At 41.1% G+C, this 25,077-nt stretch overlaps 1 pseudogene; it reads right to left on the bottom strand.

The window, feature by feature from the left end:
• Window positions 1-4,546: 4,546 nt before the first annotated feature.
• LOC132427712 (NADH dehydrogenase [ubiquinone] 1 alpha subcomplex subunit 3 pseudogene) overlaps window positions 4,547-25,077 on the bottom strand; it is a 98,139-nt pseudogene continuing 77,608 nt past the window's right edge.

Below are 25,077 nucleotides of genomic sequence, written 5' to 3'. Positions count from 1 at the left end.
GAATTCCTTTCGGAGGATCTGTCTTTAGGTGAATGAGGGGAGTTCAGAGAAAGCCTCTCCCTGATTTTCTGTTTTTAAAGTGCCTTCAGCTCAAAATAATCAATATACCAAAATGGCATATTTTGGGGTAGCATGTTGTCAGGATTCAGGACAAGCCTCTCAAAAATGTGCATGAGGATTAGTTCGAGCTAAAGGCAATTGAGACCCTGCTGGTTTAAGAGAAGCTATTGCTCCTCTCTTAAATACCTAGAAGAATTTAAACTGGGGATTTTTCCCAGAAAAGTTATTACTGGGAGATAAATTTTATCTAAGTGGCCCAATATATACAGCAGATCAAACATCTAATTACCAAACACCTGCTCTTCTTTTTACTGTCCTGTGAATTACCTTCCTGTCCTTGGAAGCCCCAGGCCCCTATCCCATTCCTTAGCTCAGGATGACATATATACCTCATTTTACCTTTCTGTCTCTGAACTGCTCATGTATGTGGGGTCTCTGACTCTCTCATGTATGTGGGATTTCTATACATACAAAATTAAATTTGATTTTTTCCTGTTAATCTGTCTCATATCAATTTAATTCTTAGACCAACCAGAGGAAGCTAAGAAGGGTAGGGGAAAGTTTTCTTCTTCCCTGACAGTGCCCTGAATGCCTTCAATATCTGCTCACCCTGGATATCTGATCAAATTCCTCACCCCTGCACCCTTGATATCTGACAACCCCAGCCTGCCTTCAGCAAGAATCCTCTTAAGTTAGTTTAGCAAGAATCCTCTACCCTGGATGTATCCTCTTAGTGATTTCCTATCCACTGACCCCTCACTCTGATTTTTGGCTATAAACCACCAGCCAACTTTGCTGCATTTGGAGTTGGACCTATATCTTGCCCCTATTGCAATAGTCTTGACACCTTTCAACATAGTGCTGAAGAGAGTCTTCTTTACTGTTTTAACAAGTGTCATAATGATATTTCCTTTAACAGGGCTGTAGTCTTAGGAAGTTTGGATTGGATTTTCTAAGTTTTGAGAGGTTATAAAAAAATCTAACTCATGGTTAGATTTTTCAGTATAAAGTTGAAAGTAACAATTCCTTCTGATGGGGTTCAGAACATCTTGGTACCTGGGCATATTGAATATTTTAAACTGAAGGCATTTGAGAAATGACAGGTGCTTGGAAGGGTTCTCTGACTTCCCACTTCCCCCAAAGCAGGTCATGAGATCCTCTTATAAGAGGTGCCCTCCTTATACCCAGAGTAAAGGAGCCTCCTTATCTCCAGGTTGGAGAGACACTGAGAAGATTCTGAGCACACAGGCCTTGCTGTTTCCCCCAGTTTACTACACTGACTTCATACCCTGTCCTATCCTGTTCCTTCATGACCGTGCACTCTTCATCAAACTTAGCATAAAAACGCTCAGTTTTAACTGTTTCTTTAGGTCTTCATTTTCTTATGAAGGCTCCCATGTCATATAAAACTTATATTAAATAAATGTGTATGCTTTTCTCCTGTCCATTTGCCTTTATCAGTTTAATTTTCAGACCTAGCCAGGGACCCTGAGAGGGTCATCCCTCTTCATCCCATACACTTCCTTCCGATAACTGTATGAGGTTTTATCATTGTGAGCTAACTTAAGTGAAGTGAAATGAATGGCAATCTATTGTTCCCAAAACCGAAGGAAAGGCTAAAGGCCCAGGCTGAGAAAGGACAGGGAGACCGAGAAGCCTGAGAGGCCTGGAGCAGGAAGAGATGTGGTGTCTCCTCATGGGGAGCTTGGCCATTTTCGACCCCTACATAGCTCTGCTTGAGGCTCCAATTCCAGCAAGAGTTGGGTTTTTGTCTCCCAGAGCTGCAAATCTCTCTAGTGACTGCACACTAGAATCTCCTGGGAAGTTTTAAAAAAACATGCTGATTTCCCAGCTCTACCCCAGAAATTTTGATCAATGATAATTGGCCTGGGCTACAGGGCCTTGGTCTTTTCCAGAGTACCCTGGCACTTTAGGTGTGGCAGGAACAAGAGCACTCCTTGGGGTAGGGGGCTGAGTCTGCAACCACCTGGAGGTACACTGGGCCAGGTGTGCTGGGGCTTGTTTTTGGCCAGTGCGGGGCAAATATAATTGCAAAATCCTTTCCCACCCCAGAATACTGCTCCACAGAAGCAGAAGAAAAAGAAAACAACATTATTATCAAATAAAGCATTAAACCAGAATTCGATGCACATCACAGGCATTCAATGTAACTCACTAAAAAGATTGAAAAGATAGAAAGAAATCTCACTCTTTGATACAGCCAAGGGCATACAACCCATCACATTAGGTAGCCTTTGCCATTTGGAATAAGGTGACAAGTCTGGTCCACATCCTCCCAGGGCATCTTAAACTGTTATACTACTGGTATATAAATCCTGCATCATCATGGTTGTCCTTAAACATGGGCAGTGCATTTGGCCACCAATCAAGATTTGGGATTATTAAGGGCTATAGGGGATCAGAACAGGCCACCCCAAAACATGCCACATGGGCATAAAGATTATTTTGAGCTGAAGACAATTGAGAAACAGCAGATGCCAAACAAAACTCTCCAGCCTCCCCATCTGCCTAAAAGCACGATATAAATCCCCATTTGTAAAAGTGTCCCCTGTACTGTACCAGGAAGAGGAGGGTGGCTCTGAGTCTCTTCTCAGCTCTCAAAATAGCAGGAGAGGAATCTATGTAACAAGGCTACTAAAACAACACTTATCTTCCATGAGTTCTCCCCATATATTTACCTTCCCAAGTTTGCTGCCTTTAAATTTTGAACATCTTTTCCTGAGTCTTGTCACATCTCTAGAGATTTATTGTTTTTTTGTTAAGATGTTATATAATCCCAAGTTCTAACCACCCCTTTGAGTTACTCATCCCTGAGTTTTCCCATGTCTATGTGTGTTGCACGCATTAATAAACTCTGAGCTTCTCTACTTAATCTGTCTCTTATTAGTCTAATTTGCAGGGCCCCAGTTGGAGAACCTAGGAGGGAAGAGGGAGAGTTTTTTCCTCCCCTACAGAGCTAATATGTTTCCTCATAGTGGGGTTGGATGCCCTTATCAATGCCTTGGGGATCCAGAATACTGATCAGCAGCAGCAGCAAAGAGAAGGAGGCATTGGCATGCCAGCCAGAAGCTCATGGTGCCATGTTGGGAAAGGAAAAAATTTCCCTCTACTCTTTCTAGGTTCCTCTAGCTGGTCTAAGAACCACACTGACATGAGACAGATTAACAAGAGAAAATAAAATTTAATTACATATTACATACCTACGGGGCCTCCATAAGAATGCGAGTTAGGTAATTGAGGCCTATATGTCATCTGAGGGAAGGAGAAAGGGTAGGGGTTTGGGACTTCAAAGGGGAGAAAGACAATTCACTTGGAAGTGGAAAAACAAATGTTTGGTGAACAGATGTTTGCTATGCCATGCAGAGACAGTGGGACGCAGAGAGCACTTTGGTCTCCAGGCCCTGCTGAGTGACCCCTGCCACACCCAGCCAGTATTCTTTGTAGATATCTCTGGTGATGGGGCTCTTGCTGGGTCAGGGCCTTTATCTAAATTCTTTAGGCAGTAAGAGGGAGGTAAAAAGAAAGACTTCCTGAGTCTTCTGTTTCTTAAAAATTATCAGCTTGAGATGATCCTCATGCCAAGGAGACATTCTAAGAGGAAAAATGGGGTTTGTTCAGTCAGTCAGTCAATTAAACTTTTTTTGAGCATCTATGTGCCAGCAGTTAGCTAGACTCTGTGGAATTACTGGGATTAAATAAAACAGCAAAATGAATTCTCCTATTGTCAGGGAGGAGGGAGGCAGGGAGAGAGAGAGAGGGAGGGAAGCTTCTCTGACTTGTCCTCCTCCCCTTTCCTTCTTTCCTCCCTTTGACGCTGCACCCCAGCTGCCTTGGACACCCCCATCCCCCCATCCCCGGTGTCCTGGGAGTGTTTGCATTTTCACCTCCCCTCCCAGACTGCAGGCTCCTCAAGAGTGGGGTCAAGATCCTCAGCACCTTCTCAGGGCCCAGCTCAGGTAGGTGTTCAACAAATGTTTGAGGACTAAAGGCAGAGTCCTCACCCTTAGGGCTTAGTATGCAGACTGTCCAGACGTTGTGGGAATGAAGCCAGCCAGGCGGAATCCTGAAGGATGAGTACGACAGTGCTGTGGGCCAGTCCCCCCAACTCTTGTCTCGTTTCTTTGAAATTTCCCTGGCTGGTTTGTCCCCAAGACAAATAGCTGTTTTTCCCTGGGATTATAGTTGTATTTCAAAAAACAGATGGAGCAAACCTTTACTGGTTCAAATCTCTGGATAGAGGCAGGGCACCAATCCCCAAGCAGCTTGGAATGGAATAACTGGGCCTAGGGAAGTGACTTGTCTCATCTAAAAATACACTTGTTTCTGCCTCTCCCATTCCCATAATTAAACACACGTACATGCACATGCACATACGCTTGCTGCCCACATTTTTTTTTTTTTTTTCAGTTTTCACATTTTTATTGGGGGTCCAGGGAAGAGGACCCTGCCCTGTCAATGTAGGTGCTCACAGTTTCTTCAGCCACTCTAAGCTTGGGCCCTGTGGATCCTGTGAGTGGCTGGACCCATTGGGTATGTTCCCATGGTCTAGGAGGAGCACTGTGTGGTTGTAAGGTGAGGCCTAGTTGATCATGATGGCATATTTGGTGCAGGGGCTGATTGTGGGCAGAATTATAATGAGGCCCCCGATGGTGAAGGACACCACCAGCACCAGCTCCTTGGCCCAGGCATTCTTGAGGAAGGAAGGACTCTTGCAGTTTCCCTGGCTACCCCAATTTAAGTCAGCTGGTTCACAAGGACTCTCTGTTTGACCAAACTTTAGACAGAATCCTCATCCACGGCCTGCTAAAGACAATCTTAGCAAAAAATCCTGCTAAGTCAGTTTAGCCTGATTCACCCACTCTTGATATCTGATCAAACTCCTCATCCCCCACTATTGGTGTCTCATCCTTGATGCCTTCAGCAAGAATCCAGTTAGACAGGTTTAGCTAGAATCCCCCATCCTGGATGTCTCCTCTTAGTGATTTCCCATCCACCAACCTCACAGTCGGCTCATTGGCTGTAAACCCCTAGCCATCTTTGCTGCATTCAGAGTTGGGCCTGATCTCTTGCCCCTATCGCAATAGTCTTGAGAAAGGTCTTCCTTACCATTTGAACAAATATCAGGATAATTTCTTTTAGCTTGTTTGAGAAGGAAAAAGAGAAGTGGCCCAGTTGTTGCTCCTTGGTCTGTTCCTACAGGTGACTGGACTATGGCCAGAGTGACTGGGGAGAGAGCTGTCAGTTTCTGTATTTGGGAAGTGAAGAGTGGACTGCATCCCCAAATTTCTGTCCTTTAGAAGGATGCAGAAAAAGAGGTATGGGCAAAGAGATGCTCAGGAGAGGCAAGGCAGTGACCACCAGGGAGTTGGTAGGAAAGTGTTTACTTCTGCATTCTCAGAACTAAGGGAGAAGTGTGGTGCCTATCCATTAGCCTCTGGTGTTGGAAGGAAGAAGGTGGGGAAACACAAAGCAGGGCTGCAGCCTCAGGGAGATGTCTACATGTGTTCCCATGTCCCTGTAGCTCACAAGTGGACATTGCAAGATCCTTATACCTACCTCAGCTTATTTGCACATTTATATATATATATATTTATTTATTTATTTATTTATTTATTTATTTATTTTTGGCTGCTTTGGGTCTTAGTTGCTGTGCATGGGCTTTCTCCAGTTGCAGCGAGCGGGGGCTACTCTTCGTTGTGGTGCACAGGCTTCTCATTGTGGTGGCTTCTCTTGTTGTGGAGCATGGTCTCTAGGTGCATGGGCTTCAGTAGTTGTGGCATTCAGGTTCAGTAGTTGTGGCACACAGGCTTAGTTGCTCCACAGCATGTAGGATCTTCCCGGACCAGGGCTGGAACCTGTGTCCCCTGCATTGGCAGGCGGATTCTTAACCACCGTCTCACCAGGGAAGCTCCCTATTTTCACATTTAAGGCTTAATATGTGCTGAAGAGTGCTCCATCTGCTCCCCATTTAATTTTTTTTTAAACAAAATCTTTTGTAAAGGGAAAGGGAAGGAGGATGTAAGAGCTACGTTGATTCATGAACAAACATGGATCAGATAGGACTATGTCATATTACTTATATAGTCCACCATCAGAAACGTTGCATAGTAATGGAAATAAATCAGTTAAGCAAAACCGGTTATATTAGTGCTACTGATGTAAATACCGAGACTTTGTTTTCACCCTCTGCAAAGTACAGAGACAAAAAGGGGTCATGAAGGAAAACTGACCCACTGCACAAGCACATGAGAATGTGAAAGACGCGAGGACCTTTCTCCCCTGCAAGGTTTCTAGTTCCTGTGTTTAACGTGTTGAATCACTTCTACCTTCTGAGAGCTGTTTAGTCACCATTAAAAAAATAAAGATCTTTGGGCTTCCCTGGTGGCGCAGTGGTTGAGAGTCCGCCTGCCGATACAGGGGACACGGGTTCGTGCCCCAGTCCGGGAAGATCCCACATGCTGCGGAGCAGCTAGGCCCGTGAGCCATGGCCGCTGAGCCTGCGCATCCGGAGCCTGTGCTCCACAACGGAAGAGGCCACAACAGTGAGAGGCCCGCGTACCGCAAAAATAAATAAATAAATAAATAAATAAATAAATAAATAAATAAAGATCTTTGATACAGATTGTTGATACTGTTTCTGCAGGAAAACACAGATTTATGCTTTGAGGTCCTATATGGAGAGAATATTTGGCTTCTATAGCTGAAAAATTTAGAGTTCTAGGGAAAAAAATTTCTAGACATCAAATAAGATTTATAAAAAAAATGAATCAGTGTTAATATAATCCAACATAGTTTATATTATGGTTTATATAAAACCCAGAATAGATAATGTATGACATTTTAAATTAATATTTTATATCATGGTTTCTTCTTGACCTGAAGACTAGAGACAAGGTCCCAACTGCCAAGAAATTAAGCGGAGTAAGGGAGATGGTGATGTATGGGGGAGGGATAGTGGCTTTTAAAACCGCAGTCTTCACTAGGGAAACAGAACTATAAATACCAGAGCAGTTAACAACTCAATAGAATAAAATACAGTCAAGCATCTAGATTTTTTTCAAGGTGATAGTGAATGTGCAGTTTTTTGGGGAAAAATATCAAAACTATCCATTTTTCTTACAGATATTAGAGCTTGCTGAAAGGTAGCAGAATATGCCACCCCAAAATATGCCTCTTTGGCACAAGGATTATTTTGAGAAACAGCTGAGGCCATAGAAGCTCTGAAAACAGAGTAGAAGTTACCTTATTGTAAGGGACATTTACATTTATAAAGTAATTATCCATTTGTATGGGTATCACCTATTATGTACAAGGAAGAGGACGATGACTGTAAATTACAAGAGAGTCTAATAAGTGAGGGAGGCACACACTTGAATCTATATAACAACTTTACCCTTGTTTACTTTACTCTTCCTGGAAATAACCCCCACCATCACCATGACTGGCCTCCCTTCCCCAACATCTTTCTTTTGTCTTTAGCTGAAGATGGTATTTAAGGTGGTGGCTTGGGTAATCTGGGGATTTACAGTTTCCCTGGGTATATTCCATGCACCTATGAGGTATACATGTTAATAAACTTCTGTTCTTTTTTTCTTGTCAGTCTGTCTTTTATTATTAGGAGGGTCTCAGCCAAGAACTCAGAGGGTAGAGGGAAAATTATTTTCTTCTCTTACACTTCCAAGCATGAATTTAAGTTCCCAAATTAGTTGTTAAATTTGTGAAAAATATTAGCTTTTCCAGGCCCAAGTTTCTGACCTCCAAAATGAAAGAGGAGGGCTAGCAGTTGGAGTATTTGTCCTATGCCTCCATGACCTGTGCGATTTATGGTTTAACGGTCTTTCTAATGAGGATGACTAAGAATTCTTTTATCCCCTGTGTCCATGGAATAAGTGATCCCCTTTGGCTACCAAGAATAAAGGGAAGCATTTCTCTTCTAGTCTTCATGACAGGCGCGTCATGGGAACGGATGTTGAGGGGTTAACGCGTCTCTCCTCAACAGCTGAGTCATTCTGGCTTTAGCTGTAACAAGCAAGATGTGATTTGTCACCTGCTCCCTGACACTAATGCCCACAAGTTGATTGGCTTCAGACAGCTGACTTCCCAAGGGGCTGAAACACATACGTTCACAATGGGGGTTTTGTCTTATTACCTCATCTGCTGGGGCATCATCCATACACCACCTCCACAGAGGAGACCAGTGGAAGGTGCCTTCGCAGTGCAGGGTGGTTATTCCTCACCTCTTCCCTGGGGAAGGCGTCTGTTTTCCTTTGTTAGGTCTTCAGGGTAGTGATGCCTTTGGTGAGGCTGCCTTCCCTCTTGTCCCAAGACAGCTGTATGTCGGAGGCAGACACATCCCAGGATGTGTGCCGCTTTCCAGGCACCTTCCCAGATGTCAAATCGAAGAACTTCCGTTAACATCTCCTTTGGTACCAAAGCTGCAAGAAGAACCATGCCGAGTAACTGGCCCTCTGTCTTATTTTTCATTATATTCTGTTTTTTTTTTATAATTGTAGTCTAATAGAGATAACATAATCGTAACCACTTTTTTTTTTTTAGTTTTTATTTATTTATTTATTTTATTTTTGGCTGTGTTGGGTCTTCGTTTCTGTGCGAGGGCTTTCTCTAGTTGTGGCAAGCAGGGGCCACTCTTGATTACGGTGCATGGGCCTCTCACTATCGTGGCCTCTCTTGTTGTGGAGCACAGGCTCCAGACGTGCAGGCTCAGTAGTTGTGGCTCACGGGCCTAGTTGCTCCGCAGCATGTGGGATCTTCCCAGACCAGGGCTCGAACCCATGTGCCCTGCATTGGCAGGCAGATTCTCAACCACTGAGCCACCAGGGAAGGCCTGTAACCACTTTTAAGTGTGCAGTACAGTGGCATCAAGTGCATTCACACTGTTGTGCAACAATCACCACCCTCCACCTCCAGAACTCTTTTCATCTTCGCAGACTTGAACTCTGTACCCGGTACACAGTAACTCCACATTTATCTGGGTTTTATGTTGGCGAAAATCTTCTTACATTTCTCCAAGTATGTTAGAGACTTTTCATCTTATATATTGTTCACAAATTATTGTTCCATGCCTGGCCATTTGTTTGTGTATTTCTCTTGTAAATTATTGGTTCTCTTTTTTCTGCATGGTGATTGGTGGATGTTTGTTACAGGAGAGCTCAGTGGCCAATGGAAATTTATGCTGTTGTTTTGGATGGAAGTCATGTCACCCCAGGGATCTTTCTAGTGAGTTTGACTGGGAACTCAGGGGACCACTCACTGACCAGCAGACTTCATTCAGTGTGTGTCGTCAGGGAGCTTTGGGATGAAGAAGGCACTGCTATAAGCAGGAGGTCTCAGACAAGTGGAAGGTGGGATGTCTCATTGGTCTGCTGTCCTGAACTGGACTTTCTTATATCCTTTTAAACCACTGCATAGTTTTCTATAATATTAAGGTGACACAGTTTAATTAAATTCCCCTTCTGATGAACATCTAGGGTGTTTCTGTTTTTCATTATGATAAACAATACTTCTATAATCATCCACTTAACATTCATGATTATTTCTGTAGAAGGGCTTTTTATAAATGTTATTGCTATCATAAAGTATATGTACACTTTAAAATCTGATTGATAGATGCTTACAAATAGTTCTTCGTAAAGTCCTATACCAATTTCCTACCGAAAATGTATAAGAATAAGTTTTCCTTCCCATGCCAGAAACATACAGATTCATTTGCTTACACTAGATATTATTATTTTTTAAAATAAATTTATTTATTTATTTAGTTTTTGTTGCATTGGGTCTTCGTTGCTGAGCACGGGTTCTTTTTCTCTAGTTGTGGCAAGCAGGGGCTGCTCTTTGTTGTGGTGCAAGGGCTTCTCATTGCCGTGGCTTCTCTTGTTGCAGAGCACGGGTTCTAGGCATGTGGGCTTCAGTAGTTGTGTCTTGTGGGCTCTATAGCGCAGGCTCACGGTCTTAGTTGCTCCACAGCATGTGGGATCTTCCTGGACCATGGCTCAAACCTGTGTCCCCTGCATTGGCAGGCAGATTCTTAACCACTTCTCCACCAGTGAAGTCCCTACACTGGATATTATTAATCTTTAATATTTATGCTAATCTAATTAGCTTAAATGATATCTCACTATTTTAGTTTTCATTTCTCTGATAACTATTACGAGAGAGTGTTTTTGTTAACCATTTGTAGTTTTCTTTATCTAAACAGTCTACTCACATCCTTTATGCATTTTCCCTCCTGCTGGGTTGTTGTAATTTTCTTCTTATGTTAAAAAAATTTTGTGCATTATTTGCTTAACTTTTTTTTGGTGTCTTGCCATATAGAAGTTTAAATTTTAATGCAGCCAAGTCCAACCTATTTATTTTCTTTATGGCTTTTGCATTTCATATCCTCATTAGTAAGTCATTGTCTTAGTCTGTTTGGACTGCTATAACAAAATACCATACATGGCTTACAAACAACAGAAATTTATTTCTCACCTTCTATGAGCTAAAAGTCCAGGACCAAGTCACCATCTGGTACAGTGTCTAGAGAGGAACCACTATCTGGTTCCTAGACAGCTGTCTTCTCACTGTGTCCCCACCTGGCAGGAATGAGGGAGATCTTTGATGCCTCTTTTATAAGGGCACAAATCCCATTCATAATTACCTGTCAAAGGCCCCACCTCCAGACTCCATCACCCTGGGGGTTAGGATTTCAGCATATGAATTTGGGGGAGACATAAACATTCAGTCCCTAACAGTACTTTTGTTACTAAACACAAGATTGTGTGCCCGATGCACAGTGAAGCCAAACAAACTGAAATGTGGGAGTCTGGAGTAAAGAAAGGTTTATTGCCAGGTCAAGCAAGGAAAATGGGTGGTTTGTGCTAAAAAACCTGAACTCCCTGATGGTTTTCAGCGAGAAGTATTTAAAGGTAAATTTAGGGTAAGGGCTGCAGGGTGTGTGACTTTCTTCTGATTGGCTGGTGGTGAGGTAGAAGGGTGGTGCTCCAGGAATCTTGTGCTCAGCTTGAAGTTACCATCTTCTACCTGGGTGGGGACCTTAGCTCCTGCAGAAGAATTCAAAGGTATTATTATATATATTCCTTCAGGAAGAACCAGGACCCAGCCCCAAGGCTGTACTATTGTTTCTTGACTTCTCCCTTATTTCTGCATTCCCTCCCTTCCCTGATTAGCAACTGTTTGAACCTGCCTTTTGGGACTCAGGGAAGGTCATGGAAGCTGAATTAAGCTTATTTTCTGCAAACAAGAAACAGGGAACACAGAAAGGATTTGTACTTGGGAGACCCACAGGGTTCTGTTTGGTTTCACTTTCCCACCTAACAATCGAAAATATTCCCCCTTGGTTTCTTCTAGTACTTTTATAATTTCACTTTTTAACATTTATATCCTTAATCAATACAAAACATTTTAAGGCTGTGTGATTTTTTTTTTTTTTTTTTTTTTTTTTGCCACACCACGTGGCATATGGGATCTTAGTTCCCTGAGCAGGGATCGAACATGCACCCCCTGCATTGGAAGTGCATTGTCTTAACCACTGGACCACCAGGGAAGTCCCAAGGCTGTGTGATTCTTAAACTGATGTTGGGGAAGAAGAAATTTTCCTCTACCTTTCTAGGTTCTTCTGGCTGGTCTAAGAATTAAATTAACATGAGACAGATTAACAGGGGAAAATCAAACAAAATTTTAATAACCTGTACATGGGAGAGACCCATGAAAACTAAGTAACTCACCCAAATGGCCAAAACCCTGACCTTAAATACCATCTTCAGCTAAAGAAAAAAGAGATGTTGGGGATAGTAGTTTGGAACTTCAAAGGGGAGAAAGACAATTCACAGGAAGTTGAAAAAGCAAATGTTTGGTAAATAAATGTTTGCTGGGCCAGGCAGAGGTGAGGGGACACAAAGCAAACTCTGGTCTCTGGGTCCTGCTGAGTTTCCCCCACCACACCTAATCTATATTCTTTGCAGATAATTCTGGACAGCTTTATTCTGTAAATAAGCCCTTTATTTAACTTCTTTAGGCAGCTAAGGGGAAGGGAGAGAAAAGACTTCCTGAATCTCTTGTTTCTTAAAAATAATCAGCCTGTTTTAATCCTCATGCCAAAGAGACACAATTTGGGGTGGCAAATTTCGCTCCCATACACTGGAAAGACATCTCAGATTTTCCTGTATGAACAGACAGTTGTCTCAATACCATTTAAAAAATCATGCATTCTTTCTCTACATTTTTGAACTTTGACTTTGTCATGTGCTAAATTCCCATTGGTCAAGTAGCCTGCAGCAGTGCAAAGCCACACTATTTTCATTTCACAGCCATCAGTATTTTGCCTGTGATAGGACAGTGTGCTCTCATCATTCCTCTTCTTCAAAAAATCTTGGCAGATATTATTTATCTTTTAGAAAAATTTTAGAATTCACGTTTCAAGTTCCATTAGGTTTAAGATTGGTTGAATTTACTGAGTAATTTTTTTATAGTTTTTGTTGGGATTATTTTGCATTACATTTCTAACTGGATGTTCCTTGTAAGGTTGTTCTCCTATGTGAAAAACTATTACCAAACCAAACTTACATTTGCTCACCTGCCATGTAATAAAGCCAATCTACTGACACCAGGTTGTGGTGAAGGAAAGTACAGTGTTTATTTGCAGGGCACTAAGCAAGGAGAATGGGTAGCCAATGTTTAAAAGACCCAAACTTCCTCATGGCTTTCAGAGATTTTAAAGGCAACATTAGGGGTGAGGGTCATAGGGTGCATGATCAGCTTGTGGACATTCTTCTTTTTGGTTGGTGGTGCAGTAACAAGGTGATATTTCAGGAATCTCAATCCTCAACCTTCTGGTTCCAACCAGTCTGATGTCTGTGTGCTTGTGGTTAGCAGCTTCCAACCTGGGGTGGGGGGTGGGGCGGTCCTAGTTTCTGTAAAAAACTCAAGGATATGCATCGGATTGTTATCTATATCCTTTCAGAAGGAACTAGGAGTCCTGTGACTCTATTGTTCAGGCTTAGTACTTTTCTTGTTTGACTGCTTTTCCTTTGTTTCTGCATTTTCTCACTTCTGTAATACTTAACTGCTTGAGTCTGATCTTTGGAACTTGGAGAAGGCCTAGGAGACTAAAGCATTTTTTACAAATCAGAAGTCAGGACATGAAGGGACTTGTACCCAGGAGGGCTCCTTAGGGTCTGGCTTGGTTTCAGGGTGAATGGTTATTGTTTGTTGGAACCATATCTGCCCACCTAATGGAACTCTCTTACTACTTCCACTAGATTTTATGTTGATCATTTTGAATTTTGTAAGACAAGCATCATTCCATTATTTAACTTCCTAGTTTTTGTCTCTTTATTACATTGGCTAGGACCTTAATCACTGTGCATCCTTGTTTTATTTGAAAATTCAATATTGTAAATTAATGTAGGCAATTGTATCTTTATAAAATCTTCAAAGTAAAACTTGTAATTTGAACTCTGAAATAGTCACTGCAAACAGCAAAAAAAGAAAGAAAAAGAACACATCACTAATGAAATTACACATTCAAATATAGAACATCATGAAATTTCTACTTGGTAGTTAAAGGCTTCCAACTGTACCCCTCCCCCCCCACCATGTGCAACATTCTAAATTCTGAAAAAAAGAATCCAAAGCATCCTCTGGGCAATTTTTTTTTTTTTTGCGGTACGCGGGCCTCTCACTGTTGTGGCCTCTCCCATTGCGGAGCACAGGCTCTGGACGCGCATGGTTCCGGCCATGGCTCATGGGCCCAGTTGCTCCGCGGCACGTGGGATCCTCCCAGACTGGGGCACGAACCCGCGTACCCTGCATCGGCAGGCGGACTCTCAACCACTGCGCCACCAGGAAAGCCCTGGGCAAAATATTTTTATAAAATACAAAAATCAGTCAATATATTGGGATATAGGACATTTATCTTGTATGAAGCTACAAAGCTATACAAAAGCAGTTGAATATTGTGTTTTGCAACTGCAGAAAGAATGTCAGTCTTAGATGGAACATAGTAGAATATGTTTCTACTTCAGAATAGTAGAGCTGTGTAATCTACCAGATTGCTTACTGTGAAGATGAAACTCAATCCACATCTTGTTCTGAGGACCCTATGAGCAAATCCCTTTTATGAATAGAAATGGCATTGGTAATTCTTGAGTGACAATGTCACTATTTGTAATCACAGATTTTGTTTTTTTTGGCCACACTGCATGGCATGTGGAACTTCCCTGACCAAGGATCAAACCCATACTCCTCTGCAGTAGAAGCATGGAACCTTAACCACTGGACCACCAGGGAAGTCCGTAATCACAGATTTCTCATTTTAGTCAATAATTTCTCACCTGGCTCCATACCTGAGCCCCCTTCACCTGGAATGTTCTTTTGTTCTTTGCCTTGCTAGCTCCTTTGGTCCTTCAGCTCTTAGCTTACTCATCACATTTCAAGGCAACTCTTCCTGATGCCTAGGCTGGATCACATCTCCCCTGGGGAACCTGCAGCTTTCTCTACTTTACATTCCAGTTTCTGGTGTAAAAGAAAAATCAGAATGGAGTCAGTATTGCTGAGAGAGCTCTCTAAAATGGAGCCAGGAGGCCACTGATGAGGTGGGACTTATGCATGTCTCAGCTTGGATGGAATCTTAACTTTTGACCACTTATTGCCTTAACACAGGCATCCAGATCATCTGCACAGTGTTCCAGAAACCCAAGATACTTATGGGACCCTTACCCTAAATAACTTGTGACAGCCTCTCTCTCTCTTTTTTTAAAAAAAATTTTAATTAAATTAATTTTTGGCTGCTTTGGGTTTTTGTTGCTGTGGGCGGGCTTTCTCTAGTTGTGGCAAGCCGGGGTACTCTTCATTGTGGTGCACGGGCTTCTTATTGCGGTGGCTTCTCTTGTTGCAGAGCACGGGCTCTAAGCATGTGGGCTTCAGTAGTTGTGGCTCATGGGCTCTAGAGCACAGGCTCAGTAGTTGTGACTCACAGGCTTAGTTGTTCCGCCGCATGTGGTATCTTCCCAGACCAGGGATCGAACCTGTGTTCCCTGCATTGGCAGGCAGATTCTTATCCACTGCGCCACCAGGGAAGCCCTTTCAGCCTATCTCTTCAAAACGAGTATTTCCCATAATAGCCAAGATATGGAAGCAACCTAAATGTCCCTCAACAGATGAATGGGTAAAGAAGATGTGGTATATATACACAATGGGATACTACTCAGCCATAAAAAAGAATGAAATAATGCCATTTGCAGCAACATGAATAGACCTAGAGATTATCATACTAAATAAAGTAAGTCAGAAAAAGAAACGCAAAAACCATACAATATCACTTATATGCGAAATCTAAAAAAAAAAAAAATGATACAAATGAACTTATTTACAAAACAGAAATAGACTCACAGACGTAGAAAACAAACTTATCGTTAACCAAAGGGGAAAGGTGGGGGAGAGGGATAAATTAGAAATTTGGGATTAGCAGATACAAACTACTATATATAAAATAGGTAAACAAAAAGTCCTACTGTATAGCACAGGGAACTATATTTAATATCCTGTACTAAACCATAATGCAAAAGAAAAAAATAAAGGAACAAATATTTCTCTTTTGCATCAGAGCCAATTATAAGTCTTGCAAGACAACTGTAATAACCTTGTAGCTTTTGTCTTTATAACCTCCTGTTTCTCTTCCCCAGAACACTCTTGGTTTTACCTGCATCTGTGTCTCCTGAATTGCAATTCCTAAGGCTTCAGACAAAACTCTGTTCTTTTCAGTCATGATACTGATTATTATTTGATGTTGGTCACAACTCTACCTGGCCCTTCTACCAGAATAGGAGCTCCATTGGGCATGGACCACATGTGTCCCCAGCTCCTTAGTCCACACTTATCCAGATTTGTGGAGTGAATGAATGGATAATTTCATTCTTGAGTTTCTTAAGCATTTTTTTAAAACTAATTAATTTATTATTATTTTTTTGGCTGCATTGTTGTGCGTGGGCTTTCTCTAGTTGCAGTGAGCAGGGGCTACTCTTTGTTGTGGTGCACGGGCTTCTCATTGTGGTGGCTTCTCTTGTTGAGGAGAATGGGCCTTAGGCACATGGGCTTAGTAGTTGCAGCACATGGGCTAAGTAGTTGTGGCACGTGGGCTCAGTAGTTGCAGAGCGCGGGGTCAGTAGTTGCAGCGTGTGGGCTCTAGGGCATCCGGCTTTCAATAACTGTGGCATGCAGGCTCAGTAGTTGTGGCTCGTGGGCTCTAGAGTGCAGGCTCAGTAGTTGTGGCACATGGACTTAGTTGCTCCACGGCATGTGGGATCTTCCCGGAACATGAATCAAACCCGTGTCTCCTGCATTGGCAGTTGGATTCTTAACCACTGTACCACCAGGGAAGTCCCAGAATTTTTGTTTTGACAGAATCCTGTTCTACTTTTTTATTAATATGTAATATGTCAATTACCTTATTTACTTTTTATAGTAAATGCATTTTCTTTCCTACATCTAAGGTGCTTATAACTTTGTCAATAAAGTCAGGTCTCGAAAACATAAAATAATGGAGACTCACATCCCCTGGTCGTGGAGTAGAGCATCACCAAACATCACAACAAATATACTTTCTCAAGTCTCATTGGTAGTTTTTAAAAAATAATCAATAACTAAAGTCCAGAAAACTTAAAAAAAATTCTCTTCAAATTTAATAATTAATATTTTGTTTTTATAAAATTATGGTAGTGTCTTTATTTGTCATATCTAAAAAGTTTTTCTTCAAAAGGAAGAAACTATGAATATATTTTTAAGTGTTAAAAGAAAGATATTGAAAGTTGAGCAACGTAATCAGATATTAAAGCTTATTCTAAAGTTATAATAAATTAGGGACTTCCCTGGTAGTCCAGTGGGTAAGTCTCCGCACTGCCAGTGCAGGAGGACTGGGTTCTATCCCTATCGGGAAACTAGATTCCACATGCATGCCGCAACTAAGAGTTTGCATGCTGCAACTAAGGAAGTCTGCATGCTGCAACTAAGAAGTATGCATGCCACAACTAAAAGATCCCACATGCCACAACTAAAGATCCTGTGTGCCGCAACTAAGACCCAGTGCAGCCTAAATAAATAAATTAAAAAATGTTTTTTAAGTTATATTAATTAAAAGTGTGATTTTTAAAAAAAAATTTATTGGAGTCTAGTTGATTTACAATGTTGTGTTAGTTTGAGGTGTACAGCAAAGTGAATCAGTTATACATATACATATACCCACTCTTTTTTTTAGATTCTTTTCCCATATAGGCATATACAGAGTACTGAGTAGAGTTGCCTGTGCTATACAGTAGTTTCTTATTAGTTATCTATTTATATATAGTAGTGTGTATATGTCAATCACAACCTCCCAGTTTACCCCTCCTCCCCCCACTTATCTCCTGGTAACCGTAAGTTTGTTTTCTACATCTGTGACTCTACTTCTGTTTTATAAATAAGTTCATTTGTACCCTTGTTTTAGGTTCCACATATAAGCGGTATCATATATTTGTCTTTGCCTCTCTGACTTACTTCACTCCGTATGACAATCTCCATGTCCACCCATGTCACTGCAAATGGCATTATTTTGTTCCTTTTTATGGCTGAGTTATACTGCATTGTATATATGTACCACGTCTTCTTTACCCATTCCTCTGTTGATGGACATTTACGTTGCTTCCATGTCCTGGCTATTGTAAATAATGCTGCAATGAACATTGGGGTGATGTATCTTTTTGAATTATTGTTTTCTCCGGGTATATGCCTAGAAGTGGGATTGCTGGGTCATATGGTAGTTCTAAAAAGTGTGATATTGATTCAGTCATAGAGTTCAATGTTTTTTGCTGCATTCTAGCCTTGTGACTCAAGCTGGTCCTTCATATCACATTCTTTCCTTGTTTCATCCTGCTTCTTTTTCATTTCTACCTGTTTCACAACCATTTCCCCCCCTCCCCTTTGCTATTATCTTATCATTATGTATTTTATCTAGTATTTTATAGTCATTGCTTTTCTTTTTTTCTTGAAGGGACACATCAAATGTTTGCTTCCAAATCATAAATCTTTAAATGTATTCTTTTCCTTTCATCTCAGGCAATCTTCTAAATTTTGACATTGCACATTCTTTTCATAGATTCCAGTTTCAGAAAGCTTGTTTTTAACATACAGTCCACTGTTATTTTTTTTAATTTTACATAAATGGTATTGTAGACATTATATAAATGATTTGCAACTTGTTTTCTCATTCAACATTTTGTTTTCAGACTTTATCCTTGATGATATGTGTAGTCCAGTTCATGTTTTTATTTTGTGTGATGTTCATTGTATGATCAATGCATTACTTTTTATAAAAAAATTATTTTATTGAAGTATAGTTGATTTACAATGTGTTAGTTTCTGGTGTATAGCAAAGTGATTCAGATATCATTCATACACATACACACACACACACACACACACACACACACACATTCTTTTCAGTCATGGTGTATCACAGGATATTGAATATAGTTCCCTGTGCTATACAGTAGGACCTTGTTTATCCATCCTATATATAATAGTTTGCACAGCAAATGCACTACTTTTTAATCCATTGGTAGATATTTAGGCTATTCCCATTTATTTTGCTTCCACGAACATCACCGCGTAAGCTGCTTATATGTTCTGTGTTGAGACAAATGCTTCCCAACCTTCCCACATCACATCACACACCAGACACAGCACTACTGGTGTGGCAGATTGGGGTCAGCACAGGATGGCGCTGCTCCTTCAGGAGGTGCTGATACCAGCAGCCCTAAATGCCCCTGGCCCTGCTCAGCCACCAGGGGACACCTGAGAACACATACAAACTCAACACATCTGCATTCAACTTGGGACACCTGGTCGGGAAGCTCTGTCCTAGAGGACAGACTCAAAAGGGAAATTACTTGGTGTGTGAACAGTCAGCCCCAGGAATTACTGTCAGGTCACTCTTCAAAGTGGCATATTAATTTATACTCTCAAAGCCTCTTTCAATCTCAAGATTGTGTCTTTCCTCAGCTCTTGGAAAAATTTCTCTATTTATTTGATAATTTTCTACTCTACATTTTATGTTCTCTTTCTTTCCTTCTCTCCCACTCTTTCTCTCTCCCTCCCCCTCTTCTTTTCCTCCTCTTCCTCCTCCTTCTTCTCTTCCCCTCTGTTTCTCTTCCTCTCTGTCTCTGTCTCTCTCGATTTCCTACTAGTTAGGCATTGTATCTGGATTAATCCTGGTTTAATCATCTATATCTCTTATTATTTCTGTCCTATTTTCTGTCTCCTCTTTCTCTCTGTAGCTTCTGAAATGTCCCAAACGTTATTGTCCATCCATATTTGTTATTTTATGTTTTGTGAAACAATTTTAATTTCCAGAGGCTTTTGTTGTGGGTATTTTCACATGGCTCATTTTTCATAGTGCCATGCTCTTGTTCTATGGATGCAATGTTTTCTAAAATCTCTCTGAGGATGCTGATCAAAGACGTTTTATTCTGTTATGTTCTTTGTTTTATACTCTCTTGTTCTCTGAATTCTCTCTGCTTCCTCTGAGATAAGTTTCTGTCTCTGTCTTTCTCTCTCTCTTTAGAATCCTGGTTGCTTTCTTTCATGCTACAAGTTTTGTCTAATCTCTAGTGAGCCCCTAAAGGCAGACAAAAACTCTGGGACTAGAGCAGGGACTGCTGCCTTGGACTCCTCAGCAGGAGTGGGCAGAGAAGCACCTGAGGCTAAGATAAGGCTCTGCCCCTCTCCCCTCAACAGCTGCATTCCAGCAGGAGGTGGTCTTCACTCTGGGTCTGCACACCAGCTGCCCAAGTCCTTCCCTGACTGGGCACATTCCTCTGGGCTCAGGTAAGTTCCTGGCTGATGTTCCCAGCAGCTCTGTGCACAGACTGCGGAGGGGTAGGGGGATGTTGACCCTCCTGTACACAGATCTTCAGACAGTGCTTGGTTTTCAGCCCCATTCTTCTCTCCTGCCCCTAAGTGTCAAGCCCTGGGCCCATCCCACATTCTACAGGCAGAGCAGTCTGTTCCCCTCCCCACCATCCTCCCCCCAAAATGCATCTCCTAGTCTAGCTGTGGTTTCCTCTGGGCTGTGGTTTCCTTTGCTATTTCCTCCATCAACGCTCTTCCGTCTTCGTTCAGTGTTCCAGAAATGGGCTGTGAGCTCTCCTTTGTGCGCACCCATCCGTCAGCATCATTCATTCTATCAGGGTTTGCTGTCTGGTGTTTATTTACACCTATCCTTTTGCCTTCACTTCTAAACTTACTAGTGCCTAGAAGTGGCCCCCAGCTCACACCAAAGCCAAGCCCCAAGGATGATCAGTGAGCCCAGGTGAAGCCTGAAGGCTCTGAGGCAAATGCTAGCTCCAAATGCACACATTTAGCACATCAAAATGTTTGGGACATTTGAATATTGATGGATAGGTATAAGTTTGAGGCAAGGAGAGAAAGGTTTTAGTTTGATTACCTGGTGAATGGCATGGCCATTTACTAAGATGGAGGAGAGGAGAGAGGCAAGAATAAGGGCACACTCAGGGGTATGCTTCTCAGTATATTATATTTGGGAAGCCTCTAATCATTGCAGGGGTTCAGAATATGTCATTCCAAGATATGCCACTTTGGAATATTGATGATTTTGAATTGAAAGAACTTGAGAAACAGCTGTTGCAAGAAGGACACTCCGAACTTCCTTTTTCTCCCTGAAAGCAGGAGATAAATCTCTCCTGTGAAAAGTCCCCTCCCTGTACTAGAAGGGTAGAAGGCACCCATATCACCAAAGATAGGGAATTTAGGGCTGAGAAACCTGTATAAGCAAACCTGTTACTTCCTAACTAATTTACTACTCCAAACCCAAACTTCTTCATCTTGTCAATTCTTCACACATTTATTGTTTCCTTATCTAAAAGGTATAAAAGCAGTCTGCTTTGGTCACTTCTTTGAGTCCCATATTCTTATGGACTCCCGAACATACAAAATTAAATTTGTTTTTCTCCTGTTAATCTGTCTTATGTCAATTTAATTACTAGACTAGCCACTGGAAGGGAAAAAGGGAAGAGCTTTCCTCCCCTACAATACAAACAATTGTTTGGCAGTTGCTTTAAGTTCCTTCCTGGCTTACCATGGTTCAGAGCACTTTCAGCTGAGAACCAGAACTCCTCGAACAAGGACAACTTTTACATTTACTACAAGCGGTATTTATCCACCAGCAAAATGTTAAACAGCTTTAGAAATCATTCAAAGAAATGTAGCAACTTAATTGTAAACATTGATTTCATTAATCATGTAATTGAATATTTGTTCAGAGAGAAGTAGGTCAAAGGTTATGATTTTCCTCGGAGTAGGGCATATGGTATAAGGCATGACTATCTGTTTAAAGTGCTTCTTTGGGCAGGTTTGTTTTTTCTGCATTCAGTAACCCATCTGAGATTTCTTTGTCTAATCTAGTAATTCTCTGAAGTGCAGAGGAAGACAGAAATTCCTCAGGGTAGGCATCCAATGATTTATGTTTGGTCAAATTCAGGGATTAGCTCAGCATGGTATAAATAATAAGTAATGACAAGCTAAGGCAAGCTTCAGAATTAGTACTTTGTTTGGCAGAAGCAATTTAATAGACTTTAAAGACTGGAATCCAAGCTACAGTGAGTAATTTAACACGAGTTGAGTAAATATATATAGATCAAAGATACAAACTGCTGTCCTCCTGTTTAAAACATGTTTAAAAATCATGTTTTTTTAAAAAAGTTAGTTACCAACACTTAAAAGTTGGACAACTTCTCATAAACATCCAAATTTATAAGACCAGGCAGCATTGAGTATGTGTGAGCACAGGAGAGGCTATCCATTAAATAAGATGTATTCCAGGTTGTCATGGGGCCTGTCACCTCTGTCTGTACACTTGGGGTTGGCCTCACCTGCTTTGGATTCTCTTTTACTCACTTTATCCTGGTTTAGGAAGATTGCAAAGAAAAGGGGATTGACTATTAATGGCTTCTAAGGAAACAGGAAGAAACCAGCAGTATTTAGTCTTGAACTGAAACAGCAACAGAAACTCACTCAGCAAAAGATACTGCACAACATCAAGAAAATGCAATAAGAGCAGACATGGTATGTGATTTCAAACCATGAATAGTACTTGGAATGCAAAATCCCCCATATATACTTTCCTAGGTAACAACATGAGTAGTTCTATTCAGAAATATTGTATAAACTCAGTTCAATAAATAATTTTTCAACATCTATTTTATGCCTTACATTAAGTTGGGCCCTGAGGATGCCAAAATCGGGAAGACCATTTCTGCCTCAAGGAAATCACAAACTAAAGGAGACTAGCATATATAAATGCATAAAAATAAATGGTTTTACAACTTTATAATAAAAAAGAAAAATAACTCAATTAAAAATAGTCAAAGGGCTTACCACATAAAAAATTAACTCAAAGTAGATTGAAGATGTAAACATAAGAGCTGAAACTATAAAACTCTTAGAAGAAAACATACCAGAACATCTTCATGATTTTGGTTTCTTTGATGTGACGTCACAAGTAGAGCCAACAAAAGAAAAAATAGATTAATTGACTCCGTCAAAATTAAGAATTTTGCCCATCAAAGAACAATATCAACAGAGTACAAAGGCAACCCACAGAATGTGGGAAGATATTTGCAAATCACAAATCTGATAAGAGATTAATACCCAGAATATATAAAGAACTCCAATGACTCAATGACAATAAAACAAACAACCCAATTAGGAAATGGAGAAAGAATTTGAATAGACATTTCTCCAGAGAAGTTATATAGGTGACCAATAACACATGACAAGATGTTCAATATCATTATCTATCAGGGAAATGTAATCACAACCACAATGAGCTATCACTTTACACCTATTAGGATAGCTATAGTAAAAAAACAGATAATAATGTGTTGTCAAGGATGTGGAGAAATTTGAACCCTCATAAACTGCTGGTAGAATTATAAAATGATGCAGCTGCTGTGGAAAACAGTCTTGCAGTTCCTCAAACAACTAAACATAGAGTTACCATATGATCCAGCACTCCACTTCTAGGTATATACCCGCGAGAAATGAAAATATATGTCTACACAAAAACTTGTACACAAATATTCGTAGCAGCAGCCAAAGAGTGGAACCAACCCAAATGTCCATCACCTGATGAATGGATAAACAAAATGTGGGCTATTCTTACAATAGAATAGTATTTAGCCATAAAGAGGAATGAAGTTCTGACACATGCTACAACATGGATGAACTTTGGAGACATTATGCTAAGAGAAATAACTCAGTCACAAAAGACCATGTGTTATATGGTTTCACCTATACAAAATGTCTAGAAGAGGCAAATCTATAGAGACAGAGTAGAGATTGGAGGTTGCCTGGGGCTAGGGAGATTGAGGAAAGGGGAGGTTGAAGGGTGATGGCTGAGAAATGTGTGGTTTCTCTTTGAGATAATAAAAGTGTTTTAAAATTGATTGTGGTGATAGATGTACAATTCTGTGAATATAATAAAAGTCAATTCAGTTGTACACTTTAAATGGGTGAATTGTATAGTATGTCAATACTCTCAATAAAGCTGTTATAAAATAAATGAATCAACACATTTGGTTGTGGCAGGTGCCCTAGTAGAAGCTGGTTGCAAGTATTATGTGACAACAAAAGAAGGAGTGTGACCATCCAAACTTAGAGGGCAGGAGAGATTTCATAGAGGAGGTGATTCACCAGACACACCCACAAACAAGAGAAAGGCTTTTTTGGCAGAAAAGCAAATACAAAGGCCTGCAAACATGACAAAGCCTGGAATGTTCACAAGTATTTAGTATGGCTGAAGAATAGGGGCAATAGGGACAAAGTAGGGGATGAAAATCCAGGTCATGGGGGACTTGGCTAGTGAGGTTAGGGATTTTAGCCTTTATAATATAGGAGATGGGATCTAGAAAGATCCTCTGGCACCAGTATAGAGGATGAATTTGAGAGAATTGGGTATTTACTACTTCCTGCATTGTCCCATTACACTTGGTATGAAATGCAATAAAATGCATTTGTTGGGCTTCTCTGGTGGCGCAGTGGTTGAGAGTCCGCCTGCCGATGCAGGGGACATGGGTTCATGCCCTGGTCCGGGAAGATCCCACATGCTGTGGAGAGGCTGGGCCCGTGAGCCATGGCCGCTGAGCCTGCGCGTCCGGAGCCTGTGCTCCACAACGGGAGAGGCCACAGCAGTGAGAGGTCCACGTACCGCAAAAAAAAAAAAAAAGCATTTGTTTTTATAAGTGTTTATATGCCAGTTTGTGACATCAGTTCCATCAGTTTGTGATGTCTTTGAGGAAAGAAACTCAGCACTTTTTAAATCTTGGCATTCCCTGGGTCCAGCCTGATGCAAGGCATAAAGTAGGTGCTGGGAAAATACTTACTGAATTGCATTTACATGAGAATTCTAGAAAGCCCTGCTCAGGTTGTTAACTTAAAAATTACATGGGAGATTTTGTATGCTTCCTGTATCTTATTCACATAATGATATTAGGTGTAAAGAACACCCTCAGATGACAGTTAAGAGAATTCTTAACAGGTAAGAGAATGGAGGTCTGAATTAGACCACTGGCTGTAGAGATAAAGAAAATGGACTAACTTGAGAGATATTTAAGTAGAGTTAACATCTAGGGAAAAAATAGAGGTGGACATGAGAAAGAGGTTTCTTGGTTCACTCCCAGAAACTTGTTGGGTATTATCAGTACCATGATAGAGGCACTATGTGTCAGGGAAAGAAAGCACACAGAAATGAGCAGGTGAGGGCGGTGGACTTAGCAGGGGGTGGGGGATAGGACAGGCAGAGTTGAACATGTGGAATTCTAGGTGTCTGAGGAGCAAATAGATTTGAAGCCTCTGAGAAAAGACTGGATGAGGTGGTGGTGGGGGAATGGGCGACACCAAGTGTGAGCTGAAAAGCTTGCTTGAAAAAAG

This window comes from Delphinus delphis, chromosome 6, assembly GCF_949987515.2.
Source record: "Delphinus delphis chromosome 6, mDelDel1.2, whole genome shotgun sequence".
NCBI classification, from domain to species: domain Eukaryota; kingdom Metazoa; phylum Chordata; class Mammalia; order Artiodactyla; family Delphinidae; genus Delphinus; species Delphinus delphis.
This window is presented reverse-complemented; position numbering and strand designations above follow the sequence as displayed.